The sequence below is a fragment of the Lepisosteus platostomus genome, unplaced genomic scaffold, assembly GCF_059453375.1.
Source record: "Lepisosteus platostomus isolate fLepPlt1 unplaced genomic scaffold, fLepPlt1.hap1 Scaffold_54_H1, whole genome shotgun sequence".
NCBI lineage: Eukaryota > Metazoa > Chordata > Actinopteri > Semionotiformes > Lepisosteidae > Lepisosteus > Lepisosteus platostomus.
The window spans coordinates 530,408-535,669 of NW_028291672.1; the positions used below are offsets into that span (position 1 = coordinate 530,408).

General features: G+C 35.2%; 1 non-coding gene across 1 annotated transcript; it reads right to left on the reverse strand.

Annotated features, from left to right (window-relative positions):
* Nucleotides 1–4,825: 4,825 nt before the first annotated feature.
* trnar-ucg (transfer RNA arginine (anticodon UCG)) lies at nucleotides 4,826–4,898 on the reverse strand. The gene has a single exon. It is a non-coding gene; the product is annotated as a tRNA-Arg (tRNA).
* Between the last annotated feature and the right edge of the window lie 364 nt (nucleotides 4,899–5,262).

The window sequence follows — 5,262 nt, forward strand, 5'->3', positions numbered from 1 at the left end:
ACAATATCTCCATCTTGTGGTCGTTGTTGGTAATGTTTTCTTATGCTCTTTTTTTATTTCAATTCTCTATTAGTTGATTCTAGAATCTCGACAATAGAGTTGAAAACATCAGTTTTATAGCAGACAATATGACATTATTTATAGTCCAATTAGAAATGTATTACCCTGTTTTTAACATAATAACAAATTAAAATTGATTAAAACTAAGTTTGGAACACCAGGGAACATAAAAAATGATTTTTAGGAAAACCATGAGGTTCTCTGTGTCCGATGCCTGCAAGGGGAGAAAGCTAGAATCCTTTGATTTTTCAAAATTTGAAAATAAACATTATATAACAACAGCTTTCATTCCTAGGAGTGAAAAACAACCATTTTTGAAGACATATTAGTTTCTAAAATACTACAATAAAGTTAAAAACATCCATTTTATATTACATTATTTTTTGTGAAATAATTAAATTGGCTTATTTCTCTCGCATTAAATTGGCTACAAATGCAAGAATTCAACCAGATATTCATTGTAAAATGTATACTGTTGCATTGCAGTTAGTTAATGTAGTTAGTCCATAATCAGCAATCTAAACTTTATTGTTAAGCTTTAATGATTGATGTTGTACCAGTAACCTTTAGAAATACTATAGTACTTCACAAATGCTTTGTGTGTTTGGAAATCTTTTGAGTAAAAGCCTTATAAAAATAGGTTTAGTTTTTACAGGACATCACAAAGAAATAGGATGGTATAATTCTTATAATTGCTTAGTGATTGTATTTGGAAGATTATGCACTAAACAGACTTCAGGGATGCCAGTGGATCATTGTGCTATTTGGAATTATTCCAAAAATCAAGTGACCTCTTTGCTGTAGTATTTTTAGTATTATTTATTTAGTATTAATAAAGAATAGATTTATTAAAGTCATGCGATGTGCAAGCGGGATATGTAAAATAATTGAAAATAAAGTTTTTTATTATTGTTATAGAGAAACATGATCAGATTTTCCCTGGTTCAGAAAAAAGACGATTAAAATCTGTAATCTTTCCACTTGTATGTCATCAGACATTAACGAGTACAACCCCCCTCTCTGCCGGAGTGCTGGCTGTGACGAATTAAACCAATTTCACAGGTATTTTCAAAGTAGGAAGTACAGTGTTAACTAGTAGATGGCCTCCTCAATGAAATCGCTTCAACATGCTAATGCGTTGGTGTAACAGTCCGGGCGTGGCAAGCTTCCAATGTCAACTCGACTCGATTGGAAGACAATGAACGTATTTTAGCCCTAAATGAATTAATAGCAAACATGGTTTACATAAAAGACATTTTTCCAAGAAAGTTTATAATAATACGATCTATAGTTGAAATCTGAGCCTAAATATAAAGAAAAAAACATTTTCAGAGAGCAATCACGCTGTGTTTATGTAGAAAAAGCGATTAGGTTTATGAGCAATCTAATTACCTATTCGCTTAAAACGCTATATAAAATAAAGTTTATTTAAAGATGAATGATAAGTGTCGCAGTTTAAATAATTTTCGTAGTAGGGCTTGGACAGATTCCAAGTGCATTTTTGCAATTTACGTTGCATTGTCCAATGTGATGTTGTAATACAGTTTAGAATACAGTAAGTCTAAACTGTATCAGCTTTATTTATGGGTTGCAATTTAGAAAAAGTCAAAAACCGCACTCAAAATGCAATTTAGAGCTTTCTGGCAAGAGGAGACACCCAAATTATAATGTAACATGCCACTGTTTGTGCATGAACAAAGTTATACTGCAATTTTCCTTAGATACGCGATTAAAAAAAATATTTTTTTTGAATCCCCGGCCGAACACATTCCATAAGAATCAGCGCTTTTATACAGTATATCGCCTTTAAACACATATATTTAAACACGCGTTTACGATTTAAATCAAAACGCGATTCAAATCAATATAAATGTTTATTTTGTAACGCATAGGTGACTATTCATTGTTATTAAAAAGACGTAAATTCGATCATGTTGTGATATTTAGAAATATAAATTTGTTTTGATGCGAGTGAGGTTTTATTTAATCTCTGACCAAGGGAAATGTTTCATTTTTTCAAAGAAATGTTTGTTAAAAATTAAAGTCATAGTTCCATGAGATTCAACCACAGACCATGTGACATAGGAGTCAGGAACCTAACCCACAGCACCACCAGCGCAGACACATGCTGAGGGCTGAAAAAGCACTACAGAAACATTATCGACTATAAAATAATGTAATTAGGCACAGAAGAAGTTTACAGCACAGTACAATAATAAATGCTGACCATGACTTTAGAAGCATAAATTACCTTACACTCAATTTAAACACAAGCTGTCTTTAGCCCTCTAAGCTGGTTCATACAGAAATGTAGAGAACCAGGCTCAGAACACACAGCTTCATTAGCGAATACATATGCAGAACAACTAGAGAAGATGTTTTACAGAGGATGGATTTTTAGAAACATCCCATCAGTGACATCACTGAAGTCAACTCCTAGGTAACTGTCGTGTGGATAGTTTCACAAGAATCAGACAAAGGTTTAAGCATCGCTTATTTTAGATAAAACTGCAAAAAAACAACAACAACCCATAATGTACTTCTTTGCGGCTCTGTTTGCCCAAATCATATATTCACAACGTGAAATTAGAAAATAATATTACATAACCAAAAACCGCAATATGGAAACAGAACCTGTGTAATTGTTGACAGATGATGTACTCGTAACATTTTTACAAGACGAACTACAACATTTAAAAAATGACTTGTATGTACTTGATATCTCTAATCAATCCACTGCACTGCATTAAAACAAAACGAAAACTAAAACGCCCTGGGCATACCGTTTCGCGCTTCTTATCAGTTGCTCAAAAGCAATTTGACCGTATGAAATGCATAATATAAACCTAGAAACATATACGTGAGGAGTATTTACGTAGTATCGGTGTCAAGACATACCTCTCAAATACTGTAAATCAAGTTAAAAATATCTCAAGACCGATTCTGGTCATAATGAAACCATGTTTCGTGTATGTTTTCTTTAAAGTACCGAGACCAGCCATATACTGTATGTTTATGTTCCAAAATTAATATCGTTTATGGCCTTCACACGTGTTGCAGTATGCTCCTATTCTTTTTATGCTCAGGCACTAAGATTTCCCTTCAGTGGTAAAATTCCATATAAATATTCAATACTTAAACGGGCACAGTTAAGACATTAAATATACATATACATATACATATACAAACTGTATACAGTACAGTTTGCATACGGTAATATGTTTATGTTCCTAAATCAACCTCTTTTATGAGCATGTGAAAGGCATGGTGAATCGATTCTCAAAAATTACTGTACTTTGCATGATTGGAAAAAAATGCGTGATTGCGAAATGCTGTGGTGTTACTTTTACAAAGACGGTCAATGAAAAAAATAATGTGGACCAGGGCAATACTTTGAGTTTACAGCTTGTCCAAGTTCATTTATTATTAATACTATTAGTAATATCTTCATTAAAGACTTTGATGGCTACAGCTCAAACATGAGAAGTTGAGCTTTATTAGCTCCACCTTGCGGAAATTCCGGATACTATTATTTTGCTAGCGGTATTTACCGGTAACTCGCGGTATTTACCGGTAACTTGTGGTAGACTGCGTACAGCGTACGCCCGCGCATTTTGAATGGCTGCATCTGTAGCAATCATATTGTAGCAGACACTCAATTGCCTGTTTCACAAATGATCATATTTTACTAGAGATTCTGTTTGGGATACGGATGTGCATTCTGACAGCAATCTCTTACAAAAAATGATTTTACCTTATCGCAGCTTTGCCCTTCTTGCCTCTTTGGACAATATCTCCATCTTGTGGTCGTTGTTGGTAATGTCTAGACAATATCTCCATCTTGTGGTCGTTGTTGGTAATGTCTTCTTATAGATAGATACTTTGTTGATCCCGTGAGGGAAATTGCAGTGCAACAGCAGCTTAACACACACAATACAGCCACAGTGTAACAATTATATAATAATAGTACAATACTGTATATATACTGTATATATATATGAAACAGAAATAGAAACAGAAACAGGAATCGCTTACTACCTGGAGAATCTCTGTAGGAATATCTAGCATTTATCAATGGAAATAAAAGCTGCTTTAATACAGTGCATGTTCAAACTCAAACCCTCAGCTGCTGTTCTTGTTTGTTTTGGGACAAATTGCAACTGAGCATCGCATGAGCCGTTACGTACCCTTATCTGTTAGGGAATTTCAAGGGAGGAGTTAGGTCAGAATGGGTAGGCTGCAAAACAACAGGTAAAGATTTATTCCAAGATGAAACTTTGTGGCGGTTTTCTTATCTTTTCAGCATGGACTAAACTTTTACGTGTTCCTTATATGCTATATATGTATATATTAGCACCAATGTCGTTCTTAAAAACTAACATTAAATTGTCAGGGACATTCAGCTATATACAAAGACGAGACAGACAAAGTAATAATTTTATATTAACGTGGCCTACATATTGACGCAATGATCGAACTAAGTGACGTGTTCTGATTCAGATCCCCTGCAGTTCATGCCAATTAGAACAATAGCAATGCTGAGTCCTCCCCACCCTACTGAGCACAAATTCAGCTGCTCTCCAGTTCTGTTCTGCATATTTTATCACTGCAATTGAGCTCGGAGCTGGAGATGATCTCCATACAGTTCTGTGTTAACTAGCCCGCACTTGCGTGCTAATTTACGGGTTGTGGCAGATGCTTTTCTATAGTTCATATACATGACGGCAACCTGTTACCGAGGAACCTGAGAGGTTTAAAAGCCTCACGAACCAGGCAGGACTCGAACCTACAATCTTCTGATCCGAAGTCAGACGCGTAATCCATTACGCCACTGGCCCATAGAACATGCGCTTGCACTCCACCACAGAGAGCTCTACACTGCTACCAGTAGTACACTTCCCCATCTAAATTTTCACAGCAAGAAACTTGTGTTTCCTACTATTTTTATCAGGTTTAAAATATCATCTCCTTAACACAGAAAAAGTGTTGGTGTGTCATGCTGAAATTCTGATTGATTTTGAATTCAAAGAAAAAAGGTTTTCTTCCAAAACACCGTGAAATTGTCACATCTTGCAGACAATAGGTGTATTCCATGTTGAAAAGAGAAGAAAGAAAACCATGGAGCCTTTTACAGGTGTGAGGCTTCTTCAGGTGTGAGAAGACCTCACGGCCGAAACGCTGTGTTTCCGTTCTTCTCTTTTC